The sequence below is a fragment of the Perognathus longimembris genome, chromosome 15 (genome assembly GCF_023159225.1).
Source record: "Perognathus longimembris pacificus isolate PPM17 chromosome 15, ASM2315922v1, whole genome shotgun sequence".
Taxonomy (NCBI): domain Eukaryota; kingdom Metazoa; phylum Chordata; class Mammalia; order Rodentia; family Heteromyidae; genus Perognathus; species Perognathus longimembris.
Genome location: NC_063175.1, coordinates 51,141,560 through 51,160,914, shown reverse-complemented (window position 1 = coordinate 51,160,914; position 19,355 = coordinate 51,141,560).

Genomic DNA, 19,355 nt, shown 5'->3' with positions numbered 1-19,355 from the left:
ACAACTGTGATTCCATTCCCAGAGGATGGAGGGCAAGAAGAAACCTTGGGGAACAACAGAATGTATCACCACTGGAGATATATGGGTGTGTGTTTTTTAACTTTGGCCTGTAACAGCTAAGTGTATTTTTTTTATCACTCGTGAGCCATGTTATATCAAGTCATTCCCTATGATGTAGCTATAGTTCTCATGCCACGGGAGATGCCTATATCTGCTGGAGGACCTCCCCCTCTTTCTGTTCAGATAAGAAACAAAAAGTTGGGTTCCTTTTCCTGGAGAGGCCAAAAGGATGCATTTGCTGACACTCCATCATCACGTGTTTCTCCTCCTGTTTACATGGATGAATCTGCTAATTTCAACCCTCCTTGTGCAATTACATTCTTTGCATCATCCCTTAGTCTTTGTATCCAAATAATTGAAGCTTTCTTCTATCCATCATCAATGATGCAATGTTCTACTTGAAGACATTTCTGCTCTAAAGATAGTGTTAATGATTCATAGTGTATGTATGTATGTATGTATGTGTATAATTTGTGTATATGTGTATGTGTAGACACATAATTTGTGTGTATGTGTATAATGATGTGTATAATTTCTTTCACACATGGATAAGATTTCACTTGTAATTATCCCATTAAAAAGAGCTAAAGTAATCAGAATAGGAGATATCCAAAAAGAGGGCAGATCTGTGGAAATCAGTTCCTTTCATAAACATTATCTAATTCTCTTCTTTTGTTCCTCAATAATGTAAAACTAGGTTTTTCTTTCCTAGCAGCTATCCTAGTTATGATTTACGATGCCTTAGCATCCCTGACTAGAATCTGTGTAAATGGGCTCCTTGTCTCTGTATCTTAGATGCCTCATTCCCACCAGTGAGCCTTGGAGCAGCAGGGACATGACAGGTAGACAGAAAGGACTCAGAAAGCAGGTTCCTTCACTCTGAGTTTCCCCTGAGATCTCTACAACTCTTTCAATGACCCAGTTCTTGGGATGCATTCTTTGACTTCCATTGATGACAAGATGGACACGTTACCCACTTGGGAAATGCAAATAAAAAGGAGCTTCTCTCTTTCGTGACTGGATGATGCCAAAACATCATTCACATCCATGAAAATACAAAACAAAATCTGCGGCTGCTCAGCTAGTCTTTGTCCCCTTTTCTGCCCTTTAGTTTCACAAATAGTGTCAGGTTCTTCACATCCCAGATCTCTTCTTTTCCCTTTTGATGGCATCTGTTCTCTACAAGGGATATGGTAATAGCAACTTAACCACAGTGACGAATGTAAGTTGATGCTAAATTATTCAGACATTTATAAAGCTTTTTAACTGTAGATCAAAAGCTGTCATTCAGTCATTAGACATTATTGCATATCCCTTTAAGTGTCAGGAGCTGTTCTTCATTCTGCAATTTAAAACCTACATTTGTAGAATGTATTGCTCCTTACAAAAAAACTTTTGCATCCTTCAGTTCAATTCAGAATGCTGAGCTGCAAGCTAATAGAAATGAGGTACTTTTCTCCCAGTATGAGTGCAGAAGACATTGTACTATATTTCATAAATAAAGTTTGATTTAATCAGATTTCCACTGCAAATAGATTTGAAATGGACAAAAAAAAACATTCTAACTCAACAGTCATTATGAACTGGAATAAGACTACTTCAAATCAACAGTTTTCTAATAAATGAGGTGAATGAGGAAAAAATTGTTATTATTTATCACAAAATAAAGTGCTGACTTTGCTGTGAAAATTTCCTTTGGGGACAGCAATCTTACCCAACATCTATCATCTGGAACATAGCCTTTCAAGAAAAAAAAAATGTTCACTGTTTTTCAAGCACTGACATAAAATGCCCAAAATGCCCACTTGAAAAGTGTTAGCTTGGATTTTGAAATGTTCAATTTAGATTATTATGTGGTATTACAATAAGACACTATGTTGACTGACGGAAACATTTATAGGATGCATGTAGCTCATCAAATATCTTCCAGGTAGCTTTAATGGAGGAATGAAGAAAAACAATGTTATCTTAGAATCTTAGAAATGTCTCAGAGGAAGAAGTCAGGATGGGTGATTTAGAGTCTTGATATATGGACTCAGGCCATTTTTTTCTTTTTTTCTTTATTTTAAATTTAGGATTCATTAATAGTCCCAGAGGTCTCTGGTGACTGTTACATATATGTGAACAGTGAACTGTGAGCAAGTTCAGCCTCTCCAACAAATTATCTTAACCTTTCCCCTTCCGCTTTTACATTTGGTGGATTTCAGTACGCTGTCTCTGTACATGTGATATGAGATGGGTCTGCATCATCTTCATACATTTGTCCTCTTATTATTGTTATTACTATGATTTTTAGATCTTGATTCTGCATGAGTGAAAATATGCAATATTGTGCTTCTGAAGTTGAGTTTATTAAACTCAATGTGATGACAAAATCCCAATAAGTTTCTAGCAAACTGTTAGAATTTTAGTTGTTCTTTACAGCTAAATAATACTCCACAATGTATAGATGCCACATGTTTTTTATCCAGTCATCAATTGTTGGGTATCTAGGCTAGTTCCACATATATGTAGGCTGTTATAAACACTACTTCTAGAAACATAGGTGTGCAACTACTATCTCTTGTGTGTTAATTCACACTCTTTTGGATAGATGCCCAAGTGTAGTATGTTGCCAGAAGCATAGCCCAATCTCTTTTTAGTTACTAGGTGACATTCCTTGTTTCCGTAATGGTTGAATCCATTATCATTCCACCAACAGTGCGTGGGAGCTCCTCTCTCCCTAAATCCTCATTAGCAGATGCTGTTTGTGTTCATGATGACAGCCTTTCTAAGTTGAGACAAAGAGGAGGCAACAAGTTGGATAACAAATGTACTCATTGCCTTACGTATGAAACTGTAACACCTCTGTACATCACTTTGACAATAAATAAATTAATAAAAAATACTCTGAACTTAGTTGTGATTTGTCTTTCCTTTATGGTGAAGGATGCTGAATATTTCTTCCTGGACTTATTAGACATTTGTATGACATCTGAGAAATGTGTTTAATTCTTTTGCCAATTTATTCTTTGGGATTATGTTTTAAATTTCTTTTTTTTTTTTTTTTTTTTTTTTTTTTTTGGCCAGTCCTGGGGCTTGGACTCAGGGCCTGAACACTGTCCCTGGCTTCTTTTTGCTCAAGGCTAGCACTCTGCCACTTGAGCCACAGCGCCACTTCTGGCCGTTTTCTATATATGTGGTGCTGGGGAATTGAACCAGGGCCTCATGTATACGAGGCAAGCACTCCTGCCACTAGGCCATATCCCCAGCCCTGTTTTAAATTTCTTTGTGTATTCTGATATGAATCATTTATCCCTTGACGAGCTGGCAAAGGTTTTCCCCCTTGTATGGGTTGCCTCTTGACTCTGGATATTCAGGTTTGTTTTAAATGAAACTGTTTTTCATTTCACACAGTCCACTCATCAGTTCTGACTATTATTTCCTTGGTGATTGTGTTCTTATTTAGAAAATATTTTCCTGTGCCTGGGATTTCAAGTTTTCTCATTGAGGTAGTAGATTCATTTTGGATTGACTTTTGTATGGGGAGTGATAGGCATCCAGAGTCAGTCTTATGGGTGTAGATAGTACATTTTTCTCACAGTAACATCTGTTGAAGTAAACTCAAGTAGTCTTAAGTTAGGTCTTTCCACGTGGCACTTGGCTAGAAGTGGGTAACATTTGTGATGCCAGAGTTTTCAGCCAGTTGGTACAAGGCCAAGGAAGACAATGTTGATAAGCTGTTGGTTAAGCAAGCTGTTTACACAAGTTTCTAATACATTGATCTGTAGGAATTTCTTGAGGAAAATTCTGAAAATATTTTCTGATTTACACACATGTCCTTCCCAGGAAAATGACTCCAGGAACAAACACCTGAGTCACGAGGCTTAAGTTCCTTGGCAGTCTTGTTCGTGCTCTGTTGACAAGGGTGCTCTCGGTTCACAGGTACCTTTCTGCTTTTCAAACATACAGCTGTTAAAGTAATATGCATTCCTTTTTGTCTTTTGTTCTCTTTGGAACACACTTATTTATACCTTCAAAAGTTATTATTTAAAAACTTCCCTGTAAGTCTCTATGATCTGTACTACAGAGAATGAGAGTATGAATAATAAAAAGGTCCAGCAATGAGAAGCTAGGACAATGAGAACTAGAAAATGTGACACACTACAGATAAAAGACGGTGCTATAAAAAGGAAAAAGAAAAAGAGATGATTCCTAAGAGAGGAAAGTTCTAAAGAGAGCAATACTATTATCTTCTGACGGATTTTGAGAAAGTTTTTCAGTAAAGGTGATAACTTTCGAAAGCAATAAGTTTGGGTCATGTAGAGATGAAAGGATGCACATCCCAAGTGGATGAGTGAGGTAAGAAAAGAATAGATTTCACAAGAAATGAAAAGAAATAAGTAGAAGCCCAAATCTCAGACAGCTGACTATTTTAATACAATGGGAAAATTTGAAAGTGAGGTTGGATGTTCATGTTTTGATTTGGTGCAAAGTAAGTAACAATTTTTATTTGGTAAGAAACAAGGGATTCTTTAATTCACAATTTTACACACATTGATTTCATAACAAAAGATCAATGTGTAAGGCATATGAATGCAGAAGTCATCTTCTGTTCTTACAACTATTGCTTATCAGATCTCCGAAAAACCTCTCTTGTAAATTGTTTTATGCTTTCATTTAGTTTCATTTTTACTTAATGTAGGCTTGATTGAGTCAAAATACTTTTTATGTTAATTTTTGTAGTATTATTATTATTATAAAGGTGATATACAGAGAGTTAACAAATCAGGTAAAGGCAGAATGGTGTTGATTGGGTTTACATTTCTAGATCAGAAACTCTCAACCCAAAGATTCTTTTTCTTTCTTCTCAAGATTTATTTGTGGAAAAATATGCAATGTTTGTCATTTTTAGTTTTGTAACTCTTTTACAGTTTTCTGGTGGTTTTGCTACAGTGAAATTTTATGTTTGCTTAAAGTGTTGTTTGTTTTCTGTTGAATCACACATGCCTAGGAATGTACTATTTAACTATCATCTGCTAAGGTAGGAGTTGTCATTTGTGAGTTATGAACTACAAGAAAAAAATCCAGAAGCATCTTACACAGTGGACCATTGTTTTGATCCATTTTCATCATTAATATGCTAACGGTTGCCTTCCTCATAGAAGTACAACAAAAGTTAACCTGAAAGTTGGTCATGACGCTACGATTATTACAATCAATATCATTTTGATTCGAATGGTTTATTTATTATAATCAATAATTACATAATTGTTGCTTTATTATTTCCCTTTCTGCTTATGTTTTAAGAGCAATAACTTGGCTTCTAGGACCCTTGAAAGTCTCCCAAGAAATTTATTTGAAGTCTTCCATTCTGTGGGAGATCAAACTGATGACATTTTGTGAGATTCGAGGTTGTTTGCAGTCACAGTGGTTAACATCTGGGAGCCTTCCGTGGTGGGTTGTCCCACCCTGGCCCCATAGGTGTGCCATGAGCCCCTGTTGCTCTAACTACAGGGGAAGCATCCTTCCATGGAGCAGAGCCTTGACTCATATTGTGTTATGCCTTACAAACTTAATGCTTCATTATCTGAACCTTAAAATTTGAATGTGGAACTTGGTTAAATACATAAGACAAGTGTTTGTTAACAAAATTTACTACATTTCCTCATGTATATTTTCCAGTGCTCAAAAACTAAACAAAGCCTTTTATTTCTTAATATGAAATGCAAATCAAACAATGAGAGAACATCAAAAAAAATTAGTAGCTTGGAGATTTGGATAGTAAATGAGATATTAATTAAACCATTGGCATTTGGCGCCCAAATTAAGAAACATATTTTAATCAGAAAATCCCTCTACAGCATTCATTAATGAAATATAGGCTTTAATAAATGATGCAAGGAATTCCAAGCAGTAGTTGATACTTTTATGTGAAATAGAGAGAAACAAGTACATGGAAGCATTTAGAAATTAGAATACCTATTATTTAGACTGATGACAGGACAATTTAATTAGGAATAAATTAAATGTAGAAGCATATTTTTAAAGAGTAGTGATTATGTGTGCTGTGAGCATGCTTTTGAAGATATTCAAAGCTACTGTGATTTTTAAATTGTTTTCCCAGAGCTACGTACTTTGGCAGTGTGTATCTGCACCTGGCCTTCCCAGAAAATTAGCATAAAACCTTGGAAGAAAATACATCCTGGAAATAAGAAGTTTCTTGATTATAGGGACTGGAAAGCCGACCAATACTATATTAAACGAAAAGAAATGTTATGGAATTTAACATGATGTGTTAAGATATACGATCCTTTCAGGAGCTCAAAGAGTACTGTCAGTTCTCTCTTGCTCCATGTTCTCTCTTCTCCACATATTGAGGTCATTCAACTTACCTCTTATGAGAAGTTTTCGTTTTCTTCATTACAGGAGGCAAGGTAAAACAGAGATACAGTCCATTTAGGAATGTATAATTCCATCCTGGAAGACACATGGACACTGTGGTCCTAATGGTTTGTGGTTCGTGGCCACTTGCTGACCACTTAGACATCAAGCTGGTTGAAACTGCATCAACTACAGGAGCCAAGATGTCCACTAAATTATATTTTGAATCTGGTTCTTTAAGCTTTGTGTTACACAGATCAGTGAAAAATAGATTACGTGCCATTTATATGTAGTGTGTAGTTTTGTTTGTTTGGTTGTTTGTTTTGGGTCACCTGGTAAAGTTGAATATTCCTTGTGTGTTTCCCAGTTTGTAGAAACTTGTATTTCTTTTTTTTTTTTTTTTTTGGCCAGTCCTGGGGCCCTTGGACTCAGGGCCTGAGCACTGTCCCTGGCTTCCTTTTTGCTCAAGGCTAGCACTCTGCCACTTGAGCCACAGCGCCACTTCTGGCCATTTTCTAGATATGTGGTGCTGGAGAATCGAACCCAGGGCTTCATGTACACAAGGCAAGCTCTCTTGCCACTAGGCAGTATTCCCAGCCTGAAACTTGTATTCTTGATATCCACTTTTCTGGGTTGCAAAGCATTGCTTATCATTACAGGAATTCCCTGAGTATGGTCTTACAACAGGAGAGCATTGATTCGAACATGGCTAAGTTGCAGAAGCAACCAGAATGCTGGCATGGGTAGTGTTGGTGATATTTGGCTCTTGAAGCAATGCTGGCGTCATCTTTAAGAGCATTGGTTCACATGCAGGGCAGAAATAGGAAAGCAGGAAGTTGGTGCAGCCTTGGTGATCACATGGTCAGTTTCACTGCAGTGACTCTTGAATATAGGCTGGTTATTCTGGGTGCTTAGCCTCTCAGACTAGATTGCCAGATTCCTCAATCAATAAATTACCAAATATCCTTGAATACAGGTCTTCCCTTCCTAATAGTGATTTACTTTCTGATATGTTTTATGAAGTAATTATATAAAAAGTTCTCAGTACCTAAACCAGATTATGAGTACAGTGCAATGCATCTTGATCAATGTTCTGATTTTTACAACAAAGAATTATGGTCATTGTATAATGATAGTTGGGGTTTCAGATTAGCTGAGCTTCAGTTTTATCACCTATAAGATGATGACAAGAATGTACCCCTAGTCATCTTGCAAAGTTGCTGTGAGTCTCAAAAGTGATGATACAGGTGAGAATCAAATGTAAAATAAAGCTCTATAAATATGTTGGGTAATTATTGAACAATCCATTAGACACATTGGAAACATCTTCAACCATATTGAGAAGTAAATGTTTAACTTCTTTGTAAAATAAATCTTGAATATATCCTTAGGTTGCCAGGGTAACACAGTTTACCCAGATAAATGAGTTTTGGTGTTTTGATTGTATCATATCTTGTAAATTTATCCTCAAAGGATAACTTCCACTTAGGATGGTTTTGTCAAAACAACTAGAATAACACCCAGCTCTGATATTTTAAAAAAATTAGTAGAGGCAAACATTTTATTATGAGATGGTGGCAAGAATTACCAATTATCAAATGGCATCATGTTACTAATATATACTACAAATTTAAGAAGCATGAGAGACGGGGTAGGGAGGGGAGGGATGGGTCATTATGTTGAAAGGGGTGACATTAACCAAGGTATATTCCATTCATCCACTGCTTTGTTAGATTGCAACTCCTTTGTGCAAATACTTAAAGATAATAATTTTAAAAAAGAGAATAGGAGGAACACACTGAAAAAAAAACTGGTTTTACATGTGTTACTTCTGAAAGATAATGATATGATACAGATAGCAAACCAAAAGCAAAAATGTCAGTGCCATGAGGAAGACCGCCTAATATTAGTGTGTTTGGCAAGATTTCCATTGAAATAACTCATTGAGAAAGACTTATGTTTAAGTGTATAAGAAGATTGTCATCAGTCTCCAGATCTGCCTTGTCCATCATAATCCAACTGGTGGCCCTGTAAAGAAAGCCAGGTAGTTTAAGCTTAAGGGGTTTCTTCTTTTATTAGAAAGAAAGTATACACGTAGTAGCTATCAGTGGAAGTTGAGCCCTCCCCCCCTACTCTTTTTCTATTTGTGCATACTATCCTTCTTGCCATTTATTAGGGGAGGCTCCCTTTTAATAGGCCTAACAACGCTGTCCAGCCAGAAGGGGGCTTGAACAATGTTTTCTTCTTATAGCATCTCATCCTGTTTCAGTAGAGTTCACTGATCTACACATAAACTAGGTCAGTATCCTGCTTGTCCACACAGGTACTCTATGAGAACTCTTGATAGTTAACACTTTTGAGTAATTGGGAAGAGGAAAGGACTCCTACATGTTTAAAGCAGCACAGATGATGTGATAGAATCTCAGCTGTTGGTTCTAGAGATCCCTAATGTTACACTAAAACCTAAGGATTGAGACTGGCATCAGGTACTGGCAAATGGTTTTTGGAGTGAGAAATCCTGGGTTTCCAAAACTGCCTTTGTACCTGATCACTGACTACTCTGTCCCCAAGGTTGCATTCCCTTATTTATACAACCCACTCAGTGTGTCCTCATTAGATGATTAGTACCAAAAGGGGGTTCAGTCAGCCGAGCACAGTGCATTTCCTAGCTGGTGTTTAACAATGTTGGTTCCCTTTTCTTTTCATCAAAATTACTGCAGCTGCTTCTCAGCTTGGCTCTTGACCCCAAAGATCCTTCCCTTCCTCTCCTATTCCTCACACCTCAAACAGATCAGCTTCTTCAAAGGAATATATCATTTACTGGGTCAAATATCACAAGTGTTATTTCCCTGTATTTCCAGTAATCAAAATTCCATCTTCTGGTATTGAAGACCCCATTGTTTTCCCTTTCCGACTTCTAGACATCTAGCCCCCAAATAAGACCACAAAGAACCAATGTCAGAGTACTACAGGAACACACAACATTCTTCATGATGTTTTCTACACTTCATTTGCCTAAAATCCTTTCCTAGTTTTCTTTACCACCTGTTGAAACTTTGTCAGTCCTGCAAAGTCTAGCCCAAAGACCAGCAAACATGTAACGATCAGTTGCTCATCAACCTAGAACATGGCAAGTTGTCTCTTCTCTTCGCTCTAACAGTCTTTCCTCTTAAATACATGTGCCTGTTTTCATTCTCCTGCTAACAAATGAGCACTTAAGATTAAACCACACTGGGGCTGGGGATATAGCCTAGTGGCAAGAGTGCCTGCCTCGGATACACGAGGCCCTAGGTTCGATTCCCCAGCACCACATATACAGAAAACGGCCAGAAGCGGCGCTGTGGCTCAAGTGGCAGAGTGCTAGCCTTGAGCGGGAAGAAGCCAGGGACAGTGCTCAGGCCCTGAGTCCAAGGCCCAGGACAGGCCAAAAAAAAAAAAAAAAAAAAGATTAAACCACAGGCCGTGTAAGATATTGGTCAGTGTTTCTAGCTCTAGAGTCAGATATAACAAAATTCAAATCATGATACCCCTGCCTCATGTTCCTTACAATTTTTTTGAGCCTCCCTTTAAGCCCTAACTTTACAGTGGGATAAGGTATGTTATGTAATATCTGAATATAAATTGTCTATGTTGATAACAACTTTTGAAAGACGTTTTTATCATACTAGATGAATTTGTATTCATCACACAGGGACATGGACAGTGTTTGGAAGCTCTGAATAAAATAATCAGGTTCAGACAGAGTAGATTATGTGCACAGTGCTCCTACATTCATTCATTCATTCGTTCACTTACCTCTGGTATTATTTCAACAGCCACTTGTTTATGCAAAATGAGTTCACAGGAGCACTATATCATAGGATAATCAAAACTGTACTAAAACATTAATTCGAAATTTCTGCCATCAGCAGAGGATCACAACTTAGCAACTAGTCCCACCTCACTGTGGATCATTTCTGCTCCTTGTGGCATAAAAGAAATGATGAGTGAAATGATAGCAATGTCATCCAAGTTACCACGTACTCATTGCTAGGATTTGAATGTGTATGTGTGTACGCGTGTTATATGGTATGTAACGTATTGCATAACATGTTATGTCTATAACATTTAAGATATATATATATATATATATAAAGAGAGAGCTATAGATATATCGCTAACTACATAATTTCTATTACAGCAGTTCTGCACTTTAGTATAAATCTCTGCCTTACAGATGTTGAACTGTTGGCTGGGGTGCCCATCGCTTGTGCCATGGCCCCTGAGCCAGCTGGTTTGCTGAGATTCACTGCTGGTGACCCCGGGCGCACGGGGACTCCATCCATGACCAGCTCCTTCTTTCTCGGCCTCCGCTGCGTGGAACTTTCGTGGCAGAATCAAAGACGTCAGGAAGCCACCGGTGCCCGTTCCTTATTTTAACCAGGGAGAGAGAGAGAGTAAGTCAGATGAAAGTCAGGAGAGTCGCCCACGGTCTCCAGCGAGCCAGTACAATTGAATCGGGTTGTGGCCGCGGGGTCTGGAATAAAGGGGCTGGGCCTGGGAGAGGCGAGTGCTGCTTTTGATCCTTGCACGGGCTATCCAAGTCCCTTTTGCTGACCTCACTGCCTGCGTTCCCCAGCATCCACTCCAGTCTGCCAGTATCCAGGGAGGAGCAGCAGAGCTTCCTTCCTCTCATAGCTGAGCCAGGGACTTGCTGACCCCGGGGCCTCCAGGACCACACAGCACACCCCCACTCTCCGCCCGTGCAGCCTCTCTCTGCACCTGACAAAGCTGCGAGCAGCTTGACCTTTAGAAAGCAGAGCTTCACGTTCCCTTTCAACCCTCCCCTAAGAGGCACTGGGAAGAATTATAGACTCCCGTGGCCTCCACAGTAGTTAAGATTATGAAATGTTTAAGTATGAGCAATCGGTACCGGGAGCGAGTCATTTCATGTTTTGAAAGGAGACTGGAAGTTGTTTCTGGTCACACTCCCCCAGCTGTTCCCTGGAACTCTGGGCCAGCTCATCAGAGCTACTCTCTCTACTTAACTGGGTAATGACAGGGAGCCACTTCAGCAGTGGGAATCATTTTACTGCTGCTTCGATCCCTTCTTCCCGCCCCTGAGGCTGGCCATGCCAGGCCGGCCTCTCCTTCCACTCGCATCCCCTTGCTGGTCCTGATGGAGAGATTCGAGGGAGGGCATCCTATCCTTGCCGAAGGATGGATGGGCTCATTCCGTGGCGTGCGGGGTGGGGAGTTAAAGATGCCGCCCCAGAGACCTAGTGCACACCCCTACTTTCACCCGACTGGAAATCTCAGGAACAGAAGAAACTCCACTGGAGGATGGAGGAGAACACTGATACAACCTGCCCCTCTTTCACTGTTTTTGCGAAGGAAAGTCAGCTCGCTGCACAATATGACTTCAGTCCCCTGTCCTTGGCTTGTCAGCAACTTCTAGTCAGTTTTCAAGAGAATAAATAAACAACAAAATAGAAGTGGTCTTTCTCAGAGGTGAGCAGCTTCTCATTGCTCACTTTTCTAAAGGTAAAGATTTCCAAGGCAAGGGGTGGGGTGGGGGAGAGAAAATAGAAAGAAAGGAAAAAAAACAAAGCAGAATTAGACACAAGCACCTTATTCAAAGTGAGGAAGAGCCCACTAGTAAGTGATGGGTAAGGGGTGTCTGTGATCATACAACCCACTGGAACTTTTTTTAAAAGTTTTATTTTGTTGTCAAGGTGATATACACATGGGATACAGTTACATATGTAAGGTAGAGTACCATTGTTACACCCTCCCTTGTTTTTCTCCCACTTCCCCCCCTTCAGCCCTCCCCCACCCCCAAGTTGTAAAGTTCATTTCCAACATAGTGTCTTGTGAGCTGTTGCAGGGGTTCACCTTTGTCTTTGTTTCACCATTTTGTGATTTCCCTTTCCCTTCCTTTCCCCAAATCAGATAAATGTAGATACAAGACACAGGGTACCCAAATCAAAAACAGGATAGCCCTAGCAGACAACCAAAATAGCTCGATAGCTATGTATATATGACCGTATAAAATGATGCTAATCGAAATGAACTCCAAGAGATGGAAACAAGAGACTTTGATGTTGTTGTTGCTCTCATTGTACTATGTGAAGTTATTTTGGTTTGTTTGTTTTTTTTTTCTTTTTTTCCCCTGTGGTTTATCCCCTGCCATCCCTGTTTTTCATTTTGAAACTTTTTTTTTTAATGTGACTTATAATGCATTGAGAAGAAAGGATTTACAAGGATGCCTGGGCTTTAGGCACACTGCGACACATTTGGGTGCTAACTGACTCTGTCAGCAGCTATCCTTCACCTATTTGTAACATCCTGTATTGCGTAGTGTTAGGGACAAGAGTTCTGGAGTCAGATAGCATGGGGTCTCTGGCTGCCTCTACCTTGTGACCCTGATCAGGATTCTACCTCAGTTTCCCACACTGCTATTCTTGTGGCTTGCCTTGTTCCTTGGCATGGCTCCAATGCAACCAGGCCTTACAAATCACCAGCCATGTTTATTCGTCACCTTACCCCAGCATGTCTTGTAATAAATGCCTTGTAATAATGCTCTTTTCAAGTAAGGTCACATTCTCATGTACCACAGTTATTATTTCAACATTTCTTTTGAAGACACAACAAATTTCAACTGCTAGCAATCTGTTAATACCTGGAACCGGTAACCGTGTTATTTTGCCATGGTCAAAATTCAATGATTTCTAGATCCAGCGACTACTGATACAACCTGGGTCTCAAAGTTAGATAGTGTGAGTGTCAAAAGACTGTACACATTCCCTGGTCTAAGAAATTTGCATTGTTGTACATAGAACCTGGCTTAATCTGCTATTTTACAAAGGAGTAGGGAATCTATAAAATTAAAATAAATGAATTACTATCTCTTAATATCCTTTCAAAAGCATTACAAAAGCTTAAACTTCTATTTTTGAACTCTAACTGAAATATGTCCTAATATTTCAGGTCATAGTTATGCTTGAATTGCTTTTTTTTTTTTTTTGCCAGTCCTGGGCCTTGGACTCAGGGCCTGAGCACTGTCCCTGGCTTCTTCCCGCTCAAGGCTAGCACTCTGCCACTTGAGCCACAGCACTGCTTCTGGCCGTTTTCTGCATATGTGGTGCTGGGGAATCGAACCTAGGGCCTCGTGTATCCGAGGCAGGCACTCTTGCCACTAGGCTATATCCCCAGCCCTTGAATTGCTTTTTATTCTGAGAAAATTCCTTCATTCATATGGGTGAAGCTTTATCCTTGTGGTCCTCTTCAGTCCCAATATTCTAAGACACCATAATAATTAATAGAGTGTATGTATATATTTGTATTATGGATTTCCAAACACTCTAAGCCATGATAACAATGCTTTAGCCTGAGCCTTTTCCTTTACAGCTCATGCTGAAAACTCCCTTCTTCTGCATGGGAGCAATTACATTCTGACTATAAACTTAATCCCTACAAAATTATGTCTTTATTAATGTTTGTTTTATGATTATATCTAGGAGACATAAATGCCCTTTGGAAATAATAGCCTTTCTCTTTTTACTGAATAAATTCTAGCAGAGTAATTACAAGGCTACTTTGGTCTGGGAAAAATCAGAAATCCTAGCACTCAAGAGTCTGAGACAGGAAGATCACAAGTTTGAGGCTAGTCTGGACACTAAAATAAGAGCTTGTTTCAAAAAGACAATAGATACAAACATAGAAATTGCATTTGACTTAGCTTGCATCCATCTATTAGACAAATGCTATCTAAAGAAGTATGATTTCCACTTATATGAACTAAAATGCATTTTATTTGAGATATAGTTTGGATTTCATCTCTCCTTCACTTGAGAATCTTAAGGTGGAAACATAAATTGATAGATCCAGGAAGAATGTTTAAAAGGCAAATTGATGACATTACAAGATTAGTGCTGAAATGGATAGTTTCCTCAAGTATTACACAGTAATTTAAATTTTATCTTATGTGGGATTTTCTTAATCCAAGAACTTGCCCCGTTGCCTTAGATCATCTACACATTTTTGGTTCCTTCTTAAAAAATATAATACAGGGGCTAGGAATATGGCTTAGCAAGAGAGTGCTTGCCTAGCATGCATGAAGCCCTGGGTTCGATTCATCAGCACCACATAAACCAAAAAAGCCAGAAGCAGTGCTGTGGTTCAAGTGGTAGAGTGCTAGCCTTGAGCAAAAGGAAGCCAGGGCCCTGAGTTCAAGCCCCAGGACTGGCAAAAAAAAGACACAAAGAAGCAATGTTGTTGAAATATCATTCTTTTCCGAAGAACCCACCATGTCTTCTTTTGAATTATGTAAATATCTCTGGAAACTTACCTTCTCAATAAACTATGTTTAATTATTAGATAAATTCAGTGAATATAATGAATCATTGTTTTCCAGGCTGCATGACATGATGCAACAGTGATATGGATATATAGATATAGATATATAAATAATATATGTGTATATGCATATCTGTATCCATATGAGTTATAGATATGTCATAAGTCTGTCCCGGATGAGAGAAAAATAATGAGTGGTAGGCTGGCCAATTCCCTTGCCTCAGCAGACTGCTAATTGGGCAAAGGCTCCTAAGTCTGAGCATCTTTTAAGGGTCAGAAACCAGAGGTATCAAAAACATGAGTTTTACTCTCAGTTAATAAGGATAAGAGGTTCCTGTAAACAAAGATGGATGACAAAAGAAGAGGCTGCATTTCAAGTCCTGCTGCACACGAAATACACAATGAATGTGGCAGAATTTCAGAGATGTATGGGCTCAACGAGAGTAAGAGCACGCCATTAGAAATGCAGTCTGCACAATCACATTCTAAGTAGTGGAAGCAAAGAACTGAGTAGGGCTTGGAGTACTTAGGGAAGACAAGACAGCATTAGGGAAAGTTGTATGTGCCCATTCAAAGCAATGCTAAGTCCAACCTGCCTTAGGCTCCAAGTCCAGAGACAGTGAACAAGAGTGACATGCTCAGAGGCTTGAATCCCTGGTGAGAAGAAACATAGATGCGCTACTGAGCAAAAGGATAAAAAGTTGACCTGGTAGTTTCACAGTATTTATTAACTGTTTACATCAATAATAGTGAACTCAAAGATATCCATCAATTAAATATTTACTATGGACACATTAAACATACATTTGATATCTTTAATATGAATACATTGTTTCCTTGAAATTATTTATGAGCAAAGAAATGGAACTAAATGGGCCTTGGGGATTGGTAAGGCTCAGTTTAAATTCTGAATCCACTGCTTCTAACTTGGGTATAATATGTGTGGAATTATATAATCTTTCCAATTTCATTTCCAGCTTCTGTGTGATGTATATAAAGGTGTAGGCACCTATATCACAGAGCTGTTGAAGGATTAAACACCACCACCAAGACACACAGTGCATCACCTGTGACGGAATTAATCCTCAATAAGTTATTAAAAAGTAGCACACAAGAAGAGAGAAGAAGGATATGGAGAAAGTCAAGGCTTTCTCATTATGGCCTAGTAAATTTAAAAAAAAGTTAGAAAATGCACCCAAGAGATAAAAGGAAAATAAAGCAATTAAAGTTTTGTGGATACCGAGGGAGTTGACACCCAAAATAGGAGAAGGGTGGCAATCAGAAAACCGCTACTGAAAAGTTAAGGCCTCCTTAGCCATGAAGGTAGAATAAATAACAATGACTGAAATTTATCTCACCCAGTAAGAATGTTCTCTATCAAGAAAGCCAACAGTAACAAGTGCTGCTGGGGATATAGGGCAAAGAGTGATCTTCCACACTATTTGTAGGAATATGGAGCCATTATGGAAGTCAGTATGGAGGCTCTTTAAAACATTAAAAACCAGCACAGCTATATAATCCTACTCTTCCACTCTTGAGCACAAACACAAAGGAGTTTATGTCAGTGCACAACAGATACACCTGGATCTCCTTGTTTATAAAAGCACTAATCACAATAGACAAGTTTTGAAATTTAGACTAGGGACCCGTCAATTTATGTATGGGTTTAAAAAATAGTGTATGTACAAAATAGAGTATGATTTAGCCAATAGGAATTGAATTATGTTATTTTCCAGATAAAGGAATAGAATTAAGGATCATCATGTTAAATGAGCCACATTTGTACTGACAAATGAATTGTTACATGTTTTCTCATATGAAATGTAAAGCAAAAGAGGCATGGATGTAAATTTGGGAGTATTGAAAGGGAAACTTTCAGGCATGGTGAGGAGAGTTGAGGATGACAGGAGTGGAAATATAACCAAAGCACATAATAACAAACACATATGAAAATGTCACATGAAACCTATTAAGATTATAGGGCTGGGACTATGGCCTAGTAGCAAGAGTGCTTGCCTTGAATACATGAAGCCCTCAGCACCAAATATATAGAAAACGGCCAGAAGTGGTGCTGTGGCTCAAGTGGTAGAGTGCTAGCCTTGAGCAAAAAAAAGCCAGGGACAGTGCTCAGGCCCTGAGTTCAAGGGCCAGGACTGGCCAAAAACAAAAAATTATTTTAAAAAAATCAATGGAGAAGAACATAGACAAAGTGCATGCAATCAAATTATCTCATATGTATGTATAAAGTACCACAATAATAACTCTTCATATAATTGATATAGAGTGATTTTTTGCAAGCTGAGTACTAGTATGAAGTTGGAAAGAATGTTTTTCACAGTGTAGAGGTGTTAATGCGTGATTGTAGAGACTGGAGCACAGAATGGGAGGTGAAGAATGGAGGGGAACTGGAAAGGCTAAGACTCGCAGTCCTCACTTTAAAAGTAAGCTTTGGAAAGCTTTTGAGAAGTTAGAATCCATCAGAATTGGGAGACCCGTTCTTAAGGCACTGGCTACATAGCCATGACCTGAAATGGAAATTGCTCTGTTGGGTACTTTAGTTCTTGTCTTCCTAGATTTGAGTGGTAGTGCAATCAGCACCCATCCAGTTTGTCTGACCAAGTAATCAAAGCCACTCAGGAAAAGCCAAGATTTTAGTGTCTTGTTTTTTAACTTTATCTTTCCCGAGTGCAAGATCTACATAACTATGGCCCCTGGTTATCTCTTAATATTGGGACCATACTTAATGTACTGACTATTGTCATCAGTGAACATTGGCACATGCCATGTTTCCAAGTACAATGACTCCTGAAAAAAAAATGGAGACTCTCATGAATAAAACTTTATTTGAATTCTAGATGAAGTTTTCAGTGGTACTGTGTCTCCTAAGTCATTCTCCTCCTATTGTCAGGAATACGATTTGTTTTCATGGCTGCATGAAGTTTCTGCCAGGAGAAGATTCCGAAGTACCAAAGAGATTCTCACAATGCACATGGGCCTTGGTGACATGTTCATCATTGTGATGTCTGTTTTTCCTGGCTATAAAAGGATATATCATTACTATAGAATATTGATCTAAGGGTAAGGATGGGAAAGGGGAGGATGGAGGAGAATAATGGGGAGAATGACCTTGGTAAAGGTGAATTATACACATAATCTGACTTGTTGAACTGAAACCCTTTTGTAGAACTACTTAAAATAAAAAGAAAAGTGAATCATAATGGTTAATGAAAACATCAAATATATAATGAGCTGTGTCTATGTATAGTCACCATTCTGAATACTTATATAAAATACTGTCAGTAACCTCAAGGATTGGTATATTGAAGGTAGTATTCACAGGTGAAAGAAGGGAAACATACTAGGGTCAAGAAACTTACCTGTGTTAAGTCTATGTGTCAACTTTACTGGGCTATGATATGCAGAAATATGATCAGATATTATTCTAGATGTATGTCTTAGAGTACATTCAGGTGAATTTAATGTTTAATTGATGGAACAAGTAAAGTGGACTGGCATCTGTAATGTGAGTGAGCTTCATCTTATCACCTAAAAAGGAAAACATCTGTTCTCCTTGAGAAAGGGAAGGAATTTTGCCAGCATGTAGTCCTTCAACTTGAACTACATCATTGGATCTTTCCTTGGTCTCCAGCCTTCCAGCTCACATTGCAAATTTTGGACTTGGCAGCCTCCTTAACTGTATGAGCCAAGTCCTGAAAATAAATCTCCTTCTGTGTGTATACACATCCTGTTGGTTCTGTTTCTTTGGAGAATCTTGGCAATACATTGTCCAAGGTCACTAATGTCACTGGGATTTTATTCAACTAGGCAACAGCAATATCTCTCTCTCCTCTCTCTCTCTCTCTCTCTCTCTCTCTCTCTCTCTCTCACACACACACACACACACACACACACACAAATGGCTTCTTTCTTCTTTGATGACCAATATTCCAATTTTCCTTTGGGTGTCTACCCTTACTCTTGTATGCAGCTTACAGGACCCTGTCCTCTTATACTTGAAAGTTTGCTTCAGAAGCAATTTTAGCAAAAAAAGGACTTTTTCCTGGAATGCAAATTGGTTGCCTTGCACAAGGATGTGTACTGGTCAGAAGTGATTCATCCTGACAGTGCCCTTGAAAAGTTACCCACTCTTTCCTCCTCCTGAGCTCCTCCCAGCAGCCCTGCCCTTGCTTCCCCTGGAGTTTGCCTAAAATTATATAAACCTCTTCACGTTTCACAAAAGAAACTCCCTTCTTTGCTATGGTTTTATCAGATTCTTTTCTATTCTTTTATAGTTTCCACAAGGGAGCCGTATAAGACACAAAAATATATTAAGCAGACTCTACTTAATAAATATTTCCCCACAGGACATGACTTGGGTGGCTTTATAAGTTGTATCATGGATATGTGATATTTAGTAAATTTTCTAGAATTGGATCTTGGAGTTCCTTATGCTTTTTCTCCCCATCACTGTACACACACAGATTTCCCCATTATCAACATATCAATGATAAATAAGGAGGGTTCCATTTATTCATCTTTTCCCTCCTGTCTTTCTATGCTTCGACAGGGTCCCTGGACCTGAACCCACCCCCTCC